The sequence below is a fragment of the Setaria viridis genome, chromosome 8, assembly GCF_005286985.2.
Source record: "Setaria viridis chromosome 8, Setaria_viridis_v4.0, whole genome shotgun sequence".
In the NCBI taxonomy this organism is placed as follows: Eukaryota; Viridiplantae; Streptophyta; class Magnoliopsida; order Poales; family Poaceae; genus Setaria; species Setaria viridis.
This window is the reverse complement of record NC_048270.2, coordinates 11,086,233-11,101,713: the sequence shown is the minus strand read 5'-3', so window position 1 is coordinate 11,101,713 and position 15,481 is coordinate 11,086,233.

The window sequence follows — 15,481 nt, the reverse complement described above, 5'->3', positions numbered from 1 at the left end:
ACCAAGGAACGATGTTCACTTCAGGAGAGTTCGAGGAGTTCACTGCCAATATGGGAATCAAGTTGCTGAATTCTTCTCCATATTATGCTCAAGCTAACGGTCAAGCTGAATCGTAAGATAAGGGGATAATTAAGTTGATCAAAAGGAAGATTGAGGAACAACCTAAAAAGTGGCACTTGTGTTTGACCGAGGCCTTATGGGCTTATAGGATGGCCTGTCATGGGGCCACTAAAATATCTCCTTATCAATTGGTATATGGTCACGAGGCAGTGTTGCTTTGGGAATTAAGGACGGGGTCAAGACGCACATCGCTTCAAGATCAGTTGACGGCCAATGACTATTCCCTCCTCATGAAAGGAGAGCTCGACGATTTGGCAGGTCAACGATTGAGGGCCCTGATCAGCATTGAGGAGAATAAAACAAGGGTGGCCAGGTGGTACGACAAGAAGGTCAAAGTCAAGCAATTCTCCTAAGGAGATTTGGTATGGTAGGTGGTGCTGTCGATAGGATCTAAGGACCCCAAGTTTGGTAAGTGGTCGCCCACTTGGGAAGGGCCATATAAAATCGGTCGATGCGCCCTGGGAAACGCGTATATACTGGAAATGATCGAAGGAGAGGAGTTCACAAGGGCCTTGAACGGAAGATATCTGAAGAGGTACTATCCTAGTATATGGGTCGATGCATAACTAATGGTGGAGTGTATCGAGATGGCGCGGCCAACTCCCATCAGATCTTATAGCCGATGCAAAAATAACATCGCCTTAAGAACAAAACATTCGTCTAATCGAGCCAATTTATTATTCGGTACGAACGACGGGGCACATGGCCGACATGGTACAAGTCGCCCTTAGAACAAAAAGTACCAACACATCTATTAACCACGCTTTTTCTTAATCTCCCTCTCTACCCGACCTAACTCTATCAAATAGAGCCGGATGCTCTTTTCCTCCAAATCCTTCATCGCGGCTTCAGCCTCAACTTGGCGAGGAAGAGGGTGGCTCCGATTAAGTGGTGGTTGAGATGTTTCCACTGCAGCATCTTCAAGGGCGACTGGGTGAGGGAGTGGATGACTCCTTTCGATTGGCGGCCACCTGGAGTAGTTGATGTTGATGTGTTCCCAGATCCTCTGGACTTCAGTAGGAACGTGATCCCTAAGTTCTTCACGATGAGCTCTAATCAAATCTTTGTCCTCCTGTGACAATGGTTCATTGGAGTGCATGATCTTGATCGCCCGTTTCAGTACGGGACTAAGGCATCTCGACTGAAAATTAACAAATAACCGCTCAACGTCAGACGGATCAAAATGTCAGACTGGGGAATGGAGGGCGAAGGAAGATATCATACCTGGTTGACAAAGAAGGAGGAAAAGGAGGAAGATGAAAAAGACATCTTGGTGAATAGTCCGATGGTATGAACTACTAGAGGAGAAGAGGACGAGCAATGCGGATGCCCTTGGAAACAATACGGGGCCTCATACTTATAGAAGGAAAAGGAGCGAGAGTTTCGTAGGACGCGTCCCATAGTAGTAAAAGGGGTAATAAATGAAAGGCCGCCACAAAGGACGGATTAGGATTGGATTCACACGTCAATGGTCAAAAGACATTAATGTTTTTACAGAGCAGCCATGACTTTTACAGTTCATCCAAGGAGGGCATTGATAGCCGTAATCGCTCACTGCCTAATCTGATCGGCCGAATCTAAGGTTCTCTGGTCATCGTCAGCCGATCCTGGGATTTCTGGCATGTGGCGATGGAGCTTGATTGCTTTGTGGGCTAGACTTTGTCTCTCTTGCTTCAGCTCGATGATGATAGAAGGGAGGTCTGGAGTCTTTTCTCTTTGATAGTGATGTCCCTGGTCACCTGCTCCATCTCCTTGGTGAGCTTTGCCCTTCGGCGTTTGAGGTGATCTATAGCACCGACAATATCCAGGTGGGAGTTTTCGAGGAAATTAATTCGATGATGTACCTCTTGGGCTTGATGTTTGTAGGAATCTTCCTCCTCATGAGCTTTGGCTAGCTTGGCGCGATCAGCCATGTGGCGCAAAGCTCTGAACACTGGGATTCACATTGATTCAATGTATGCGATAGGCGCCAGAGCTTCCTCTGCCTCCTCTGGGACTCGAACTCTAATTTCACTGAGAAGTTGCCGAATCGGCGAGGCGTCCTCTACTAATCGGCTAATATCGTCTTGAAGGAGGGTCCGTATGCTTTCGAGCATCGCACGAACATCATCGGGGATCTAGCTCAGTGTGACTTGACGTGAAGCAACCTCCTCGTCATCAGAAAGCGCGACCGCAAAAGAGAAGAGACTATTATTGGGAGTATCTTGTTCCTACGAAAGAGTAATAAAATAATAAGCATCAATTAGCCGACGTTAATAGGGAAATCGGCTGATTCGGGTGACAAGTCTCTTACCTCTTTGAAGCGGATTTCTTCTGCTTGCACCGGCGGGAGTGCTGTCCTCGATTCAAGAACTGGTACGACCAGCTCATTAGAGGAGGAGGATTCAACGATTATTGGTACTCTGCTTGGACCGGCCTCCTAGAAAGGTACAAGGAGCAAATTCTTATGAGTATAATACAAATGATTAAGTCTGATGACATGTCGTGATTGTCGTACCTCCGTGGGTTCCTTGGCCGATGGCTGTTGAAAAGGTACAATTGACGTACCAAGGGTGGCCTACATCAGAATCGGTCAAGCTTTTGATGAAGTATCAAAAAATTGAGTTAAGGGATTCTTTACCTCGGTGGGAGGAATTACTGGTGCTCCGATTTCTGCTTGGGGTGTGGCCGATTGATGCGGAGGCACCGGGGTGACTTGTGCAGCCCAATATAAAGAAGAAGTCAGTATCAGGAGAATGCTCAGGAGGATGTGAACAAAAGGTTACCTGAATGGCTTCTAGTAGCAATGATGCAGCGGCCGCTCCAGCTTCTATAGCGGTTCTCTATCGGCTTGCCACTCCGGCTACGCATTGGAGGAAGTTGACTCTCGAACTATAAAAGAAAGTAAGAGTTAGCGACAAATTTGTAGCATAAGGAGGAAAATGACATCAAAATCGGCTGAGGGAAAAAGCAGTACTGCTGCATTCGGGTCGATGTTCTCAGGATCCAGATCATTGCAATATGTCACGGGAAATGCACAAAATAGATGCTGCTTCCATTGTGCCCACCATAATTTGAATGGTTGGACAGCAAAAAGGGCTACTTTCCAGTTGTTCAAATAATTGGTGCTGGAATCGGGCACTCGGTAGCACAGCCGACTGTAGTCAAGACCCTTGGTGAGCTCGTCTCGGAATTTCATGTGACCGCCGAAGTAGACTCGAATCGGCAGCTGACCTAGGCCGAACTGCCGTGCCGCAACTGATGGATTGTAAAACTCGTAAGTAGGGGCATCCTTCCTTGAGAAAAAAATCGCCGGTAAGATCCCTGGTTTCATCAAGACGTACGTGAGATCATTGTCAAAGGTGTTAGACGTCGAGTCATAACAGAAGGGGAGCTCAAAAAGCGGCTCTGTCCTCTATTACGGGTACCAGCTGGTGGTTTCTTCACTGAAGTCGTTGTAAAAACATCTGAAGTATTCAGCTACTTTGGTGGCGGTGAGCTGGCAACGAGGGAAGACTGACGCTACTTTGTCGAAAGAGGTGCATCGGCGCCGTACGGTGGGGTTTTCTTCTGACTCAATATTGGGAAACGTCATGTGCTCCACTCGATGCTGTGAGATCTTGCTCATCTACAAATTGAGCCAGAGATTGATGAACCACCAGGGGCCACCTGGGTTTCCAATTGGCTCTCCCTATGATAGTTTGACGCTGATTTGGTGCAGCATGTGATAGGCCGATCCTAGTAGATGCTTCCCAAGGGGTATGAAGGCTCCTATTGATAGTGCTTCAGCTAGAGCATGTGTATTGGAAGACGAATCAACTGCCCTGCCGCAGAAAAGATGTTTCTGTAGCCACATCATCAAGAAGGCCGCGTATTCTCGCTCTGAAACTGTCCCGGTTTTCATATTGTTCTTATTGTACCCCTTCCACCCACCGATTACCTTTGTCTCCAGCCGATGGGTTGGCTTAACCAGATAATGAAAGGGGGTATTGGGGGAAGAAATGTCAAGGCTGGTCAACATCACAACATCGTCCCTTGGTCGGTTGTGATGGTTTGAGGGATACTGAAACAATAGACAATGTGGTCTCTTACAAAATCGACCATAGCGGCCGATGTCACGGCTTTTAGCGGGATCGCCACCACCCATTTGGTAAAATAGTCAGTAGCTACTAATATGAACTTATGCCCCTTGCCTGATGGAGGATAAATCTGACCGATGAGGTCTATTCCCCACCCTCTGAACGGCCATGGCTTGATTATTGGATTCATGGCCGATGCGGGCGCACGTTGTACATGCCAAAATTTCTGACAATCCTGGCACCCTTTATAATACTTGAAACAGTCCTCAAGGATCGCCGGCCAATAATATCCGTTATTTCTAATCATCCACTTTATTTTATGAGCCGATTGGTGAGCTCCGCACACACCTTCGTGGATTTCTCCCATCAGGATCTTTGCTTCCTTCGTTCCGAGGCATTTGAGCAGAACCCCATCAATCGTTCGGTAGAACAAATCGTCTTCTAGTAGTACATATTTTGTGGCTTGAAAACGCACTCGCCGATCCACTTTCTTAGATGGATTCTTTAAGTAATCGGCAATATCTCTTCTCCAATCGTCGGCTGCGAGTTCTAGAGTCATGGCGCCTTGAATCGGCCGATACCCGGATGCGTGTTGGGCAAGCTTATTAGCTTCTTCATTATAGCTTCTAGGAATATGCTCAATAACCGCGGATTTGAACTCTTTTAACAGTTGAAGGCAATCTTCGTAGTAAATTCTTGAAACCTCATCTTTGCATTCGGACCTCCTTGTTAATTGGTCTACGATGAGCATGGAATCCCCAAAAATCTCCACAGCGTCGGCCTTGATCTCTCTCAATAATTGTATCCCTTTTAAGACCGCTCGGTGTTCCACCTGATTATTGGTCGCTGATGCTTCTATCGGCAAAGAGAAATCATAACTTGCCCCCTGAGGCGACATGAGAACGATGCCGATTCCCGATCCGACCCCGCATGATGAACCATCAAAGTACAGAGTCCATGGAACTGGCTCAATGAGAGCGATTTCCAGTCCGCAGTGTTGGGCCACGAAATCGGCCAGTACTTGACCCTTGACTGCTTTGGCCGACTCGTACCTTAGGTCAAATTTTGACAAAGCCAATATCCATTTTCCAATCCGCCCTTTCAAAATCGGCAACGACAGCATGTACTTTACCACATCATCCTCGCATACGACTATGCATTCTGCCAATAACAGGTAGTGCCTGAGTTTGGTACATGAAAAATAAAGACATAGGCACAGTCTTTCTACTGGGGAATATCTTGTCTCGGCATCTAGAAGTCTTCTGCTAACATAATATATTACCCGTTCCTTTCCTTCAAACTCCTGTACCAGCGCCAATTCGATAGCCCATTCATTAGCTGATAAGTATAGCTTGAACGGCTTGTAAGATTGTGGTGGGACCAGTACAGGTGGTGAGATCAGATATTGCTTGATGTCTTCTAGCGCTTTTCGCTGTTCTTCCCCCCACACGAACTCTTGGCCGAGTTTCAATTTCAATAACGGCGTGAAAGCTTGAATTTGTTCGGACAGGTTGGATATGAATCTCCTGATAAAGTTAACTTTGCCGATTAGGGACTGCAACTCAGTTTTATTCTGTGGGGCCACGACTTTGTTGATAGACGCTATGATTTTCCGGTTGATTTCTATCCCACGCTCATGAACCATGAATCCCAGAAATTGTCCAGCCGACACGCCGAATGCGCACTTGTTCGGGTTCATTTTCAAACCATGTTTCCTTGTGCATTCCAATACTTCCCGTAGATCGGCCAGATGCTCCTGATGTCCTTTTGATTTGACCACAACATCGTCGATGTAGATTTACACCAGGACGCCAATGAGTTTATGGAAGGTGTAATTCATGGCGCGCTGACATGTAGCGTCGGTGTTTTTTAATCCGAAGGTCATAACTACCCACTCGAATAAATCGAGGTGGCCTGCGCACCTCAAAGCCGTTTTTGAAAACTCTTCCTCGGCCATTAATATTTGATTGTACCCGGCATTTCCATCCATAAAACTGATGACTTTATGTCCTATGGCGGCATTTATTAATACATCAGCTGTCGGCATTGGATACCCATCCATCGGTGTAGCCTAATTAAGGTTCCTAAAGTCAATGCACACTTGCAGCTTTCCGTTTTTCTTGTATACGACTACAATATTGGAGATCCACTCAGCATAATGGCACTGCCGAATAAATTTTGCTTCAATCAGCCTTGTAATCTCGGCCTTTATATCAGGTAGAATTTTAGGATTGCATCGTCGTGCGGGTTGCTGATATGGCCGATATCCCAGCTTTATGGGCAACCGATGTTCAACAATGGATCGGTCTGCACCAGGCATCTCATGATATTCCCAGGCAAAGCAATCTTTAAATTCCTTCAATAAATCTGTCAATTTACACTTGTATTCTGGATCCAAGTTAGCACTTGTTAGGATACGAGGTAGGCTACACTAGCGCAAATCAAAATTTCTACCACGTATAACCAGGAAGAACTGCCATATAAGGATCACGGGATTACCACTCGACGCACTACTGGTGCGGAAGATGTAGATATGCGTCGGTGCAGTGAAGACGATCACGTAGTCGTACGTAGTCGATCAACGTAGTCGTACGTAGTCGATCACGTCCAGCAGCTCCTCAGCAGCTCGTCCACGTGCACAGCAAGATCGCCTCCGGTACCGCGGCTCGTCGTCGGCTCGTCGTGGCTCGTCGGCGGCTCGTCGGCGGCTCGTCCAAGTGCTGCAGGCGCAACACCTCCAAGGTATCCACACGTGCAGGGAGGAAGCGTCGCAAGCCGGATTGCTAGATCCGCGAGTTGCAACAGGCGAGGGCGTGGGAGGCGCGGCAGGTGTGTTTCGCCAAAAGGTGTAAACCCTAGGGCGCCCCCACCCCTCTATTTATAGAGGTTCCTGATGGGCCTCTGGATCTGAGGCCCATTAGTACTCCTAAACCTAATCCAACTCGGATCAGATCCGAATTGGGCTTCCAGCCCCTTAAGTGTGTGACCCTATGGGTTCGGATACGTATAGACATGGCCCGAGTTCTCCTACTCGGCCCAATAGTCGGTAGCGGCCTCTAGCAAGACGTGCCAACTCCTATACGCACACGAAGATCATATCAGACGAACCATCACAACATAATATACATGCTATTCCCTTTGCCTCACGATATTTGGTCTAGCTTCAAGCCGACCGCTCTTTCTCGATCCTGTGATTTGGAATCCCTTTGTAGGTTAACTCTTAACCGTACGTAGCATGGCCATGCATTTTCGGATCCGATCACTCGAGGGGCCCAGAGATATCACTCTCAATCAGAGAGGGGCAAATCCCATCTTGATTGACCATGTCTCATAGCATGCTTCTTGACAAACCCGAAAGCTACCTTTATAACTACCCTGTTACGGCGTAGCGTTTGATAGCCCCTAAGTAGGTCGATCCACATCTAGAATACATGCGACAATCTCAGGTCTAAGGACAAAGCGTATACGTTGTTTAAAGAGAGAACTACTTCTCGTGTTGGGTCAGTCCTAACACATGTCTCCACATGTGTCCACATTATTAGTTCAACATCTTCATGTCCATGACTTGTGAAACATAGTCATCAACTAATACATGTGCTAGTCTAATATTCATGTGTGTCCTCACATGAACTCCGACTAGGGACAACTTTAGAATAACCATACAAGTAAAGAGTTTCACATACAATTCACATAATTGCAAATCAATTCAAGTAGCCTTCAATGGATATTCAATGAACACAACATACAAATCATGGATACAAATGGAATATCATCATCTCTATGATTGCCTCTAGGGCATACCTCCAACAGTCTCCCACTTGCACTAGAGTCAATCTAGAAGATATCTAATACCCATAGCTCTTACATGCGCATCATGCTTAGCCTGCGGGAGTGGTTTTGTCAACGGATCAGAAATGTTCAGATCCGTGTGTATTTTGCATATCTTGATCTCACCCCGGTTAACGAAGTCTCGAATGAGATGAAATCGCCGCATTACGTGTTTGTTCTTCTGGTGGTTCCTTGGCTCCTTTGCTTGCGCAATTGCCCCATTGTTATCACAGTAGAGATTCAATGGGCTGGACGCATTCGGGAACACACCAAGCTCAATGAGGAAATTCCTTATCCAAACACCTTCCTTCGCGGCTTCCGAAGCCGCGATGTACTCGGCTTCTGTCGTAGAATCGGCCACCGTCTCCTGCTTGGAACTCTTCCAACTAACAGCACCACCATTTAGCGTGAACACAAATCCTGATTGTGACTTTGAATCATCTCTGTCGGTTTGGAAACTAGCATCGGTGTAACCTGTTACAACAAGCTCTTCCTGACCTCCATAGACGAGGAACATATCTTTAGTCCTTCTCAAGTACTTAAGAATGTTTTTCACCGCTGTCCAGTGACTCTCACCTGGATCAGATTGGTGTCTGCTTGTCATACTTAGCGCATATGAAACATTTGGGTGAGTACTTATCATTGCATACATGATAGATCCAATAGCCGAGGCATATGGCACTCTACTCATGCGATCCCGCTCATCAGCAGTCGAAGGACACTGAATCTTGCTGAGATGTATGCCATGTGACATAGGCAAGAACCCTTTCTTTGCCTCTTCCATGCTGAACCGCTTCAACACTTTGTCAATGTAAGTATCTTGGCTCAAACCTATAAGCCTTCTCGATCTATCTCTATAGATCTTGATGCCCAGAATATATGCCGCTTCCCCTAAGTCCTTCATCGAAAAACTATTTTTCAGTGAAGTCTTTACGGACTCAAGCATAGGAATGTTATTTCCAATCAGTAATATGTCATCCACATATAAGATTAGAAATACTACAAAGCTCCCACTAACCTTCTTGTAAACACAAGACTCTTCTTCGTTCTTGGTGAAGTCAAACCCTTTGACCACTTCATCAAAACGAATGTTCCAACTCCTAGATGCTTGCTTCAATCCATAAATGGATCTCTGAAGCTTGCATACCTTTCCAGCATTTTTCGGATCGACAAAACCCTCGGGCTGTATCATATACACGTCCTCAGCTAGGTTTCCATTCAGGAAAGCTGTCTTGACATCCATCTGCCATATCTCATAATCGAAATATGCAGCTATAGCTAGAATAATCCGAATGGACTTAAGCATCACTACGGGCGAGAAGGTCTCGTCGTAGTCAACTCCTTGAACTTGTTGAAAACCTTTTGCGACAAGTCGTGCTTTATAGATGTGAACATTTCCATCCATGTCCTTTTTCTTCTTATAGATCCACTTGCACTCTATGGCTTTAACACCATCAGGCGGGTCAACCAAGTTCCAAACTTGATTGTCTCCCATGGACTCTATTTCGGATTGCATGGCACTCTGCCATTTTTCGGAGTCTGGGTCCATCATTGCTTCTGCATATGTCGCAGGCTCATCATTGTCCAACAATAATATTTCTCGCATTTCGCGAAGCCTTGCTGACCTTCGTGGTTGTGGCGGTGCTTCTCTTTCCATGGGTATCTCAACTTGTTCTGCTAGGTTAGCATCACTCATTGATTCTTGCCCGATTGGCTCATCTTGAACTTCTTCAAGATGCACTGTCTTTCCACTCTTTTCTCCTTTGAGAAACTCTTTCTCTAGGAAAACCCCGTTCCGAGCGACAAACACTTTGCCTTCTGATCGGTTGTAGAAATAATATCCCAAAGTTTCCTTTGGATATCCCACGAAAATGCACTTATCCGACTTGGGTGTGATCTTGTCCGACTGAAGTCGCTTGACAAACACTTCACATCCCCAAATCTTTAGAAAAGACAAACTAGGAACCTTTCCAGTCCATATCTCATATGGTGTCTTAACTACGGATTTAGATGGTACCCTATTAAGTGTGAAAGCTGCTGTTTCTAGAGCGTATCCCCAAAATGACAACGGTAGGTCCGACTGGCTCATCATTGATTGAACCATGTCTAACAAAGTTCGATTACGTCGCTCGGACACACCGTTTCTCTGAGGTGTTCCAGGCGGCGTAAGTTGTGGAACAATTCCGCAACTCTTTAGATGATTGCTAAACTCGTGGCTCAAATACTCGCCTCCACGATCAGATCGTAAGGCTTTAATTTTCTTGCCACGCTGATTTTCAACTTCATTCTGAAATTCCTTGAACTTTTCAAAGGTTTCAGACTTGTGCCTCATCAAGTAGACATAGCCATATCTACTAAAATCATCAGTGAAAGTTATGAAGTATTGGAATCCTCCTCTAGCCGTCGTGCTCATTGGTCCGCATACATCACTATGTACGAGTTCCAATAAGTCTACTGCTCTCTCAAGAAATCCTGTGAAAGTCGTCTTGGTCATCTTGCCTAGCAAGCAAGCCTCACATGTCTCGTATGATTCAAAATCAAACGAAGTTAGAAGTCCATCAGAATAGAGCTTCTTCATGCGCTTTTCACTTATATGACCCAAACGACAATGCCACAAGTAGGTAGGACTCAAATCATTAGGCCGAGGCCTTTTAGCACTTACATTACAGACAGGTGAACCATCAAGATTTAAAACAAACAATCCATTCACAATGGGTGCAAAAGCCATAAACATATTATTCTTAGAGATCACACAACCATTGTTTTCACTCGCAAATGAATAACCATCCTCCATCAAGCATGAAGGAGATAAAATGTTTCGACTTAAACTAGGAACAAAATAACAATTATTCAACTCCATAATAAATCCTGACGGGAGGTGGAGTTGCATCGTCCCGACGGTCAAAGCAGCAACTCTTGCATTATTGCCCACGCGGAAATCAACTTCTCCTCTTTCCACGCTTCTACTTCTTATCATTCCCTGCATCGAATTGCAAATATGAGCAACCGATCCGGTATCAAATACCCAAGAATTAATAATTGTATCAGCGAGAAATATGTTGTCTATAACATTAACAACAAGCGTACCTGAGGTAGAAGTACTCTTACTTCCGCCGTTCTTCAACGAAGCTAGGTACTGCTTGCAGTTTCTCTTCCAGTGACCAAGTTCATGACAGTAAAAGCACTCTTTGTCTGGAGCAGGTCCAGGTCCAGCTTTAACCTTGGGCGTTGGGTTTGGCTTGGACGTTCCAGCCTTGCCCTTCTTCTTCCAAGAATTGCCCTTCTTCTTAAAGCTGGGCTTGTTCTGTATCGCCATCACATGGCTGGTACTAGCGCTTTTCTTAATGTCAGCCTCTGCTGTTTTAAGCATGCCACACAGCTCATTCAGACCCTTCTCCGTCCCATGCATATGGTAGTTCGAGATGAAGTTCCCATAGCTAGGCGGAAGAGACGAAAGAATGAAATCAGTGGCCAACTCTTGGCCCAGTGGGAAGCCCAGCTTCTCCAACCGTTGAGTGTAACCAACCATCTTGATTACGTGTGGTCCTACTGCTGCGCCTTCTGCTAGCTTGCTCTCAACAAAGGCCTTAGACACATTGAACCTTTCAGTCCTGGCCTGTGTTTGGAACATGTCTCTAAGCGCCACGATCATATCGTGCGCCTCATGGTTTGTTTCGAACTGCATCTGCAGCTCGGGTTCCATGCAAGCAAGCATAAGGCAGCTTACTTCAAGGTTAGCATCACATGCCTTCTTGTAAGCATTCTTAGCAGCAGCGGGTGCATCATCAGCAGGTTCTTCTGGTAGTGGGTTGTCTAGAACATCTTCCATTTTCTCAGCCCTGAGAACAATTCTCAGGTTACGGATCCAATCCGAGTAGTTTGTTCCATTCAACTTGTCCTTCTCAAGGACCGAACGCAAAGCAAACGGTGTAGTGCTGCTAGGTGCCATTTAATCTACAACAAAGTAATGCAAAATACACTAAGACAAACGTATCCATGATAGAGCAAATTATATTAAACTATTTTAACAGAATCTACTCCCACTAAAATCAATATCCCTCTATTGAAACTTAGTGATTCAGGATCCACAACTAACAAGTCTACTAGTGAGCTTTAGCATCACCTCTAGCAAACAAGGTAGATCGGTAAGCAACTTTTGCTAATCATATCAACATATGACTCCTGTTGTTGGGTGACATCTCTATGTCTCGGCGCCCAACCTTTATGCCCCAAGGTCCTTAACCGTTAAGATAACCTTGTTAAGCAAACCAACCCTTATGCGTGTAAGTGTCCGACACAAACCCGTCTAGTCAAGGAAAACTAGTGGCACCCTAATTTCATAGACCCACCACTAATTGTACAAGACATGGGACGGTGCAAGTTTTAGTTGGGAGGGCATACTAACTTAAACTTTGTGAGGGATCGTTCTACTTCTAACATCACAGCATGCAGAAAGTAAAACATAAACAGAATAGCATTCACACAGTTTGTGACACAGTATGGCCCGTTTTCATATGGTGATCTTCCATCTCCATAGAACCTGTTCACCATGGTGATCTCCATCTCCATGTTCCATGTGCGCCATCCTCCTGGTGATGAGTCCTCCAAGAACTAGAGCATGCTATTACGCCTAATAGCTAGTAAAGAATCTAGTAATGAAAATTACATAGTTGCTTGGATCATCACAGATTGGTACGCAGACCATTAAATACAATAAAGTGACAACACATATGGCTCCTGCCGTGTTGCCGTACGCGTGACACGCAGGTCACGAATGAGTTACACACATGCATCACATACACAAGGGGGCCATACTGATCACAAGATATAAACATACATCCTGAAAAACAGAGTTAGGCGTCCTAACGTTCCAAACTTGGGAGGCCCGAAACTCCATCTTCCAAGCCGAATTTGGGAAATCTAATTTCGCCGAAAACGGCGAAGCGGTTGAATTTCATGTGTAACTTTTTCTGTAGATCAATTTTCGTATAAAAATCGCCCCGATCCGAGATCGTACCGAAAAGTTACGGCTGATTTACCGAAGCATATGCATACGGCAAAAATCCCGACCCCGGCAGTAGATCACATCTACTATTGCACATCTAATGCGCCTGGCGTATGACCCTGGATCTCGATTTGACCAATCATATTGATCTTCCCTCACTGCAACTGGGTTTACGTGTATCACTTAACTCCGATGGCGGAAACCGACCGGTAGGAGTATGTCGTTACACTACCAATGCAGCAAGGGCACGAAATCAGGACATAGATCAAACAGAGAACTCGCATATCTCCATATGCACACATCCCGAATCCAAAACTAAGCAGCTACGGCTCTGATACCACTGTTGGGATACGAGGTAGGCTACACTAGCGCAAATCAAAATTTCTACCGCGTATAACCAGGAAGAACTGCCGTATAAGGATCACGGGATTACCACTCGACGCACTACTGGTGCGGAAGATGTAGATATGCGTCGGTGCAGTGAAGACGATCACGTAGTCGTACGTAGTCGATCAACGTAGTCGTACGTAGTCGATCACGTCCAGCAGCTCCTCAGCAGCTCATCCACGTGCACAGCAAGATCGCCTCCGGTACCGCGGCTCGTCGTCGGCTCGTCGGCGGCTCGTCGGCGGCTCGTCCATGTGCTGCAGGCGCAACACCTCCAAGGTATCCACACGTGCAGGGAGGAAGCGTCGCAAGCCGGATTGCTAGATCCGCGAGTTGCAACAGGTGAGGGCGTGGGAGGCGCGGCAGGTGTGTTTCGCCAAAAGGTGTAAACCCTAGGGCGCCCCCACCCCTCTATTTATAGAGGTTCCTGATGGGCCTCTGGATCCGAGGCCCATTAGTACTCCTAAACCTAATCCAACTCGGATCAGATCCGAATTGGGCTTCCAGCCGCTTAAGTGTGTGACCCTATGGGTTCGGATACGTATAGACATGGCCCGAGTACTCCTACTCGGCCCAATAGTCGGTAGCGGCCTCTAGCAAGACGTGCCAACTCCTATACGCACACGAAGATCATATCAGACGAACCATCACAACATAATATACATGCTATTCCCTTTGCCTCACGATATTTGGTCTAGCTTCAAGCCGACCGCTCTTTCTCGATCCTGTGATTTGGAATCCCTTTGTAGGTTAACTGTTAACCGTACGTAGCATGGTCATGCATTTTCGGATCCGATCACTCGAGGGGCCCAGAGATATCACTCTCAATCAGAGAGGGGCAAATCCCATCTTGATTGACCATGTCTCATAGCATGCTTCTTGACAAACCCGAAAGCTACCTTTATAACTACCCTGTTACGGTGTAGCGTTTGATAGCCCCTAAGTAGGTCGATCCACATCTAGAATACATGCGACAATCTCAGGTCTAAGGACAAAGCGTATACGTTGTTTAAAGAGAGAACTACTTCTCGTGTTGGGTCAGTCCTAACACATGTCTCCACATGTGTCCACATTATTAGTTCAACATCTTCATGTCCATGACTTGTGAAACATAGTCATCAACTAATACATGTGCTAGTCTAATATTCATGTGTGTCCTCACATGAACTCCGACTAGGGACAACTTTAGAATAACCATACAAGTAAAGAGTTTCACATACAATTCACATAATTGCAAATCAATTCAAGTAGCCTTCAATGGATATTCAATGAACACAACATACAAATCATGGATACAAATGGAATACCATCATCTCTATGATTGCCTCTAGGGCATACCTCCAACAGCACTAATGTACGTCGGCCTTGGTTTGGTGCCATCACCTAAATCTATCATCTCTAATGAATCGGCTGACGTAAACCTGTGCCCCAGCTTCCCGTCTTCTCGGACGAATTGATCCATCTAATCTGAATCTTCAGAGCCGACTGCTCGGATCGGCTGTAGGCCAAAATTGGACACTTTCAGAAAATCGGTGTCCCAAGTTCTTCCGGATATGCACTTGACGTGTTCGCAGCTCCATTGTTGCATATCGACCGCAGCAACACTGTAGGCGGAATCGGCGGTGACTATTTTGATGTTGTCGCCAACCCATTGTACGAGGCATTGATGCATTGTGGACAGGATGCAACAATTTGCGTGTATCCAATTGTGACCGAGCAACATATTGTACGACCCTTTATCATTAATAATAAAGAAAGTGGTGGGAAGGGTGAGCTCGACGCAAAGCACGCCGCGGGCGGGAGACATGTTGCCTTCGAAGTCTTTAGCATCATGTCCGTCTTGGTCAGATCTTCGTCGCTTTTACCCAACTTTCAGAACATGGCGTACGGCATGATGTTGACTGCAGCGCCTCCATCTACCAATAGCCTGGTGATAGGTTGGCCGTTGACGTGCCCTTTGAGGAACAGTGCCTTGAGGGTTGTTGTTTTTCATCTTTGGGTTTCTCAAAAGTGGCTGTCATTGGCTCCAAAGCCAATTGCGCCATCTGTTTCTCCATCTTTGACGTGTCATACCGATCGGCGG